The sequence below is a fragment of the Echeneis naucrates genome, chromosome 1 (genome assembly GCF_900963305.1).
Source record: "Echeneis naucrates chromosome 1, fEcheNa1.1, whole genome shotgun sequence".
Classification (NCBI taxonomy): Eukaryota; Metazoa; Chordata; class Actinopteri; order Carangiformes; family Echeneidae; genus Echeneis; species Echeneis naucrates.
This window is the reverse complement of record NC_042511.1, coordinates 24,819,184-24,826,412: the sequence shown is the minus strand read 5'-3', so window position 1 is coordinate 24,826,412 and position 7,229 is coordinate 24,819,184. Positions and strand designations below refer to the sequence as shown.

The window sequence follows — 7,229 nt, the reverse complement described above, 5'->3', positions numbered from 1 at the left end:
ACGTCAGCAGGTGCGTGTACTTTTGACTTCAAGTCACGCAGCAACAACGGGACCTCGGCTGGAGGATTGTTTGGATGATGTTGTGGATACGGAGCCTTGGCGTAGGATATATGCTTAAAGAGCTCTTTATTTTTCTGTTAACTCGTTACCTTATGTCAGTCTTAGAATAGTTTAGCCTGCTAGCTAGCGAAGGGCTTTTCCCCTGTGCGTGGACGCTTTGGACTTGGATGATTCATCCTTTTTTCGGAGGACAGGTAAACAGGGCTGCAGTGGGATAACTGTCCAGAGTGTGTGATACTGAGGAGCCACTTTCCTCAACATCCTTCCCGTTATGTTTTGAGGTCCGGTAACGTTAGCGTTAAGCACAGAATGGCTTGTTGATATTAGCCTGTTGGTGAATGATGAAAACACAATGCATGCTTTGTTCCGATACTTCTCTTAAAACCAGTGGGAAGTATTGAACTTTTAACACTGCTGTGGTACAGAATGTATCATTGGCACTGGTTTAAAATGTTTAAAAGTGGGGATGCACCGATACCGGACAGGAGCTCATAAACTTGCCACCTATACTATTTAATGGCAGCGCGCGGTTTACGGCACTTGACTGCAAGGCAGGAAGCGAGAAGACATGTCAGCAGTGTGGAACTAAGCAAATTATGTCCAGAGCTTAAAGTGTTCTGGCACCAGCGAGTGTCACTGGACTGCAATTAAAAAAAAAAAAAAAAATCAACATTAAAAAAAACCTTGTTGATGCGGGATATTGAGTTTGCCTACCAATCAAATGAGAGTAACGCAGCTTTCCTTCTCAACCAAACTAACAGCACTAGCCAATCAGAAGTAGGGTGCGGGTGTGTCTTGGAAAGCTTGATTGAGATCCAGCAGCAGGTGATGCTGCATTCTAAACAACTTGTTAAAAATGTGCTCTGAGTTCTCAAATTCGGAAATTATTGCTTCCAGAATAAACACAAATGGCTGCCGCACATATTTTAGCCTGTAGCGTGAATGCTATGATATTGGAAGTCAGAAATTTTCAAGTTGTAATATAAAATTCCCGGTTCTGAGTTTTCTGGAACACAGCATCCAAACCGACGTATTTTCATCAAAGTCACTGTTGGAGATGATGGAGAGTGTGAAGCCATGGGAAGACGTCCCAACAGACAAAGAATTTAAAAATAAGTGGCACTGAACGTGGATAGAAGAAAGGGGCAGACGACAAGCCTTTTGGCTATTTTGCATTTACAATCAGAATAAAATAGTTTACCTTTACACTGTAACTGTTTACTAATAGCTTTTGTATAAATTGTCCTTTGCTGAATTAAATGGTTGCTAATGGGGTAATTACTCAAATTAGCTTGACTGATTAACATTTAACATTAACATTAAACATGTTAAACATGTTTAACATTAAAATCTTTAATTTCTAAATGTTTTTTTTCCCCTAGGAAAAAATTCATGCTCAGGATTTTTTCTTACTTTAAACCCTGTATGTCCAGCAAACCTCGAGAGGTGGGACAAAGTCACTTTTAAAGCACTTTTGTTTTTCAAGTTTTACTGAAATCTTACAGTATGTGTGGCAATGGCCATGTATTGACATTCAACATAAGGTTGAATGTTGAATGTTGAATGATGTTAGTCGGCAGGCTAATCGCTAATGCCACTAGCCGTTATGCTAACCCAGGCATTGTCTAACAATGAAGCCAGCCAAGCGAAGTTGCTACACTGAAGTAACGTCAAATGCAGTTTGTTAGTAAAGCGGTGATGGCAGAGTTGACTGAAGTTCTAAAATACACTTTTGGTGCAACTTAAGACACATCATCAGTGTTGACACCTAGGTTCACTGGGTGTTTCAGGTCTCACAACAGACACCCTCGCCCAGGGGACCCAGCCAGGGTGATCAAGTCCCAGTTAAGAGCATGTGTCCACGCATCGCCCCGCTTAATCCACAGCCACCTGGACGCCTTTTCTGCTGCGTCGCTGATGTTCCTGATGGCTCGCCTGTTGTGCAGTCCCTTCACTCCCAGCATCTTGAGTGCCCTGATGAGTGACTGGCCGGCGAATCCTCTGCACCCAATCTCGATGGAGTTGCATCGGGTCCTCCATCCACTGCTTCGGCATTCACCTGTCAGCTCCTCATACTTGGCTCTCTTCCTCTCAAAGACCTCCTCCATCCTGTCTTCCCAGGGAACAGTCAACTCCAGCAGGACCACTTGCCTTGTTGTTTCCGACACCAGGACGATGTCTGGCCTGAGTGTGGTCACTGCGATGTTCTCTGGGAACTCGAGCTGTTTCCCTAGGTCGACTTTCAACTGCCAGTCCCGGGCTGTTGCCAGGAGACCCCCTGCTTCACCCCTGAGCTGCTGTGGTTTCTCCCCAGCTCTAACAAAGGCGATGGACTGCCTTGTTGGCTGTTGGTATTTGCTGGTGGAAATCCCTGTGCTGATGGCCTCAGCAATGACCTGCAGCACTTGGTCACGGCGCCAGCGGTAACGCCCCTCTCCCAGTGCTCTTGGGCAGCAACTCAGGATGTGCTCCAGCGATCCGGCTCCTTGGCAGAGTGGGCACAGTGGGTTCTCAGCCAGGCCCCAGCGGTGGAGGTTGGATGGACTTGGCAGGACGTCGTAAACCGACTGTATGAGGAACTTGATCCAGTGTGGCTCCGATCGCCATAGCTCTGTCCACGATATCTTCCAGCCAGCTGCCTCCTCCCATCGGGTCCACGCCCCCTGCTGCCGCATTCCTACTGACCTACTGCAGCGCACTTCCTGCCCCCTTCCCGAACCTCTTCCTGGATCAGCAGACGCCTTCCCTTCCCCTGTGTCTTGTAGAAGGAGGGTCTTGGGTTACTCCCAAGCCCTGCCCGTCCGCATGCCACTGTCCCCACCAGTTCGCTGTGCCGCAAGCGGGACTCAGCCTGGTCGACTGCCTCTGGAGCGCACCACTTCCTGCCGGTCCTCACTTGTATGCCAGCCGAGGAGACTTTGCTGTCACTTGAGTCCCTATACAGCAGCACCTCTCTTGCTCGGGTAACCATAAACTCCTCCTTCAGACTGCTGAAGGGCAGAGTCAGTTTGTTGTTCCTCCCGTACAAGGCGATGCTGCTTAGGCTTCGTGGCAGGCCCAACCACTTCCTCAAGAAAGAGCTGACCTTTCTCTTGAAGCACTCGACGGTGGTCATTGGCACATCGTAGACCAGCAGTGGCCAGAGGAGTCGAGCCAAAATGCCATGCTGGTAAATCCAGGCTTTAAACTTGCCTGGTAGCCCTGACTTATCCACTGCTGTCAGCCAGGTTCCCAACTCCTCTGATGTTGCATGGAGTGCTGCGGTGTCCTTCAAGGTGCAGTCATAGATCTTGCCCAGGCTCTTGACTGGCTTCTCTCCCACTGATGGAATCTGGGTGTCTCCTATTGAGAGGTGGAACCTGTCTGAAACCTTCCCCTTCTTCACGACCAGAGACCTGGATTTGGTTGGCTTGAAGTTCATCCTGCCCCAGCTAATGAGATGCTCAAGGCCTTGGAGGATCCATCTACAGCTTGGGACTGATGTTATAGTCACAGTCAGATCATCCATAAACGTCCATATCATCCATATCCTCTACACTCCACCTCTGCTGACTTCACCAGCATGTTCATGGCCAAATAAAACAACACCACAGAAATGGTGCATCCTGTGATGATGCCCTTCTCAAGGCGATTAAATGCAGATGTTACAGTTCCAGAAGTGACTCTCAAACTGAAGCAGCTGTAATAGTCCAGGATGAGGTCCTTGATCTTGTCTGGAACGTGGTTTCTGTCGAGCGAGATTTCCACCATCTTGTGTGGAATGGACCCGTAGGCGTTGGCAAGGTCGAGTCAAAGGACTGCCAGGTCTCCTTTGCCTTCCCGAGCCTCCCGGATCAGCTGGGTGACCACTCCTGTATGCTCGATGCATCCTGGGACCTTTGGAACTCCTCCCTTCTGCACAGCGGTGTCAATGTATGCATTCCTCAGGAGGAATTCTGTCATGCGCCGGGCAACAATACTAAAAAATATCTTGCCCTCGACGCTGAGGAGTGAGATGATCCTGAATTGCTCGATGGTTATTGAGCTCTCCTCCTTTGGAATCCATACACCCTCTGCGTGTCTCCACTGCTGGGCCACCTTCCCCCTTCTCCAGATAACTCTGAGGATCATCCATAGTCGCTTCAAGAGTCTGGGGCATCTCTTGTAAACCACATATGGCACTCCACTGGGTCCTGGTGCTGAGTTAGATCTGGCTGCCTTGACAACCTCCTCAACTTCTTTCAAAGTTGGCTCCTTGGTATTAAATGCCGTGGTTGGTTCTGGCGGAGTTATCAAGGTTCTGCATGGCCCAAGATCTTCCTCTCTTACACTGTCACTGTAGGTGGCATTGAGATACTTGTTAACCTCATCTTCGGTGCATGCAAGGTGGCCACTTCTTTTTTGCCCAAGGATCTTCTTGGTGAAACCAAAGGGGTTTGAGATTAAGGCTGTACGTCGCCTGGCTCTCTCCCTACCTCTCCTCCTATGCCATTCTGCTCGGCGTAGGGTGGTGAGTTTTTTCCTCACTATGCTACGGAGCTCTGACAGCCCGGCCTTCTCCTCTTCCCTTGCCCTATACAGGGCAAGTCAGTCAGAAGTCAGTATGTTGTAAGAATATTCACTCAGAAATGATTGTGATTGTGATGATTCTGATTTATTTGGTTCTTAAAACTTGAATGTTGATTTAAAAGTTTAATGGCAATACAGTTCATTTAAATGTTTTGAAAGGGAAATATATTAAAATAAGTGTATAATAAGTGTAATAAGGTGTAGTGTGAACACCACAATTGAGAATTTGCTCTCGTGAAAAAGGGGCACCAGTCCTCAAAGAGGACAGTTTTATTGAATTTATTAATTAGTTTGATCAGTCTTACCAAAGCAGTGATTTCTCGATAACATTGATCTCTGACTTCCACTTCAATGAAACACAAAACAACGACAGGGTCAAATTGATAAGTTTATTGGCTAAATACTAATAAGGAAAGATAAATGAATGATAATAAACACAGTTAGGTTAGGTTATTGTTGGCTGATGGGGAAAGAGGATAAGTGCGGCTATGTGTAGTGCGGTTATTTTCAATGGAGAATTTTAGATGGTTGATTCATAAGCTAAAGGCTATTTTGACATCCCCCCAGTTGGAGCAGAGGGTGGACTGGCCTACTTTGAATCACGTCGCGCTGTTGAGATCTCTTGGCTGGAGCCCAAGGAGTTGAGGTTGCCAGGAAACCAGGCGTCAAGCTCCAAGTGGTTTCTCTCGGAGATGATGGATGTTGCCAGGGGTAACGGGCTGTGCCGGGGTCTCGGTGGATCAGCCTCGGCGTACGGTACAGGCCAAAGGTTTGGACACACTTTCCTATTCATTTGAATGAAAAGGTGTGTCCAAACTTTTGGCCTGTACTGTAGTCTGCCAGCACACATCTTTCTGTAGGGACTCTCAGGTCTGGTTGGTCTGTCCTGATCAGGTGGACAGCCGGGAACTTGGGAGGGGATTGGCACTGGCCAAACCTGGCCAAACGCAAAACCTTCTGAATTTGGAAAAAGGGAACAAAATTCTTAAAGATTCACTTATGTGAGATTTAATTTGAATTGATCTGGCTTGTTACTGTAACAAAGTAAAAACTTGCTTAAGAGAAATAAAACACTTGTTCACATATGAATGTGTGTGAATATGATCAAATACAGGTGCGCAAAAATGACTTAAGACTTAAAGACCCCAAAAACTCAAAAAAAAAAACAAAAACAAGAGTTAGAAGAGTGTTAGAAGAGAGTATTTATCAAGAGCAGTCGCGCCAGAGGAAACTGCTGTTTGTAGGGGGGGCTTTGTGGGGGTCCCCACCCCCTGGAGCTCACTTTCACTTCCAAAGGGGTTATTTGCATGACAGAAAAGAGCTGACTCTAGAACTTTCTAAAGTGGATTTGATTTTCACACATGTATTCTCCCACCATGGCCTATTCGCATTTTATAACCTACACAGACCATATAGTTATCTCAAGAAGTAGTTAAAACAGTGATATCAAAATAATCTATTGGGGGACATCATATATTTCATTTGATAGAGAAAACACTTCTAAACACACATGCACATACATCGATAGCATGGTATATCAGAGGTTGTGAGGTAGTTTTAATCCGTGGAGGATCCAGGTCTTTAAAAGGTCCTTAAAACACATATTCACATCAGAACTAGAAAAATACATTTCAGCTGTGCTGTGGGCTGGAGAACTGCACTTTAGATTAAGATTCTTGAAAATTTACATTGACAAATTGGTTACATAGCAATTATATATTTAGTTCCATAACATTTTAAACATGCTTTAATGAGTGTAGTTGAATAGTTCTCAGTTCAGGTTGGTGTGTGAGGTAATACAGTTACCTGTAGGTCCTTGCCATTAGTCAGTTGCTGGTATGTGTCAGGCCCCCGTCACTATTATTTTATAAAGTATTAAATGACCACTTTCATTTGCCAACCCAGCTCTTGCATATTCAGGAACTTCAAAGAAAATATCCCGGCTACAATATATTGACTTCTGAGCACTGATTCATATGTTTTTGACAGGATGTCAGCAAAGAAGCCGTCAGAGGTGACTATGCTCATCATGTCTTTAAGATCGTTGTCGTCCATGGAAATGCTGCACAGGAAGGCCACACCCCTCATCATCATCTTGATGATTGTGAGATTGTAAGTGTGGCAAAGGCTTGCCTTCTGTTCATGGGCTTTATCTATGCAATGAACTTGACTTACCCACCAAAGTTAAAATACACATTCAAAGAGTTTCAGAAGCTCTTTCTTGAGCTTGACATCCTGAAGCTGTTTCCCAAAGTCCAAACTTTGCACAGCAAACATCTATCGTGCGATGAGTGTTTCCATGCAAGTTTCTGAACCAACTGCATTGTTTAACTTATGGTTCAGAGGAAATACTTGGTATGTATGTATGTATGTGGTATGTATATTCTGTTACAGTAACAGGCATATGGAAGTATTGCAGGTTGGGGTGATAAACCACATTGTGAATGGTTACATACAATTGTTGGAGTTACCTTTTTAAAATACCTTAACCCTCCTATCATATTTCATGACTTTTCCTAATTTGAGGGGGACAACTAATCATGCAAAAAATTATCATGATGATGCTTTTTCATTTTGCTGTACACATTTTGTACGCATCTGTATTCCTCTGGGGTCAATTT

General features: G+C 45.3%; 1 pseudogene; it reads right to left on the bottom strand.

Moving 5' to 3' along the window:
• Positions 1 to 1,853: 1,853 nt before the first annotated feature.
• On the bottom strand, positions 1,854 to 6,702 carry LOC115043050 (uncharacterized; annotated as a pseudogene).
• Positions 6,703 to 7,229: the final 527 nt, after the last annotated feature.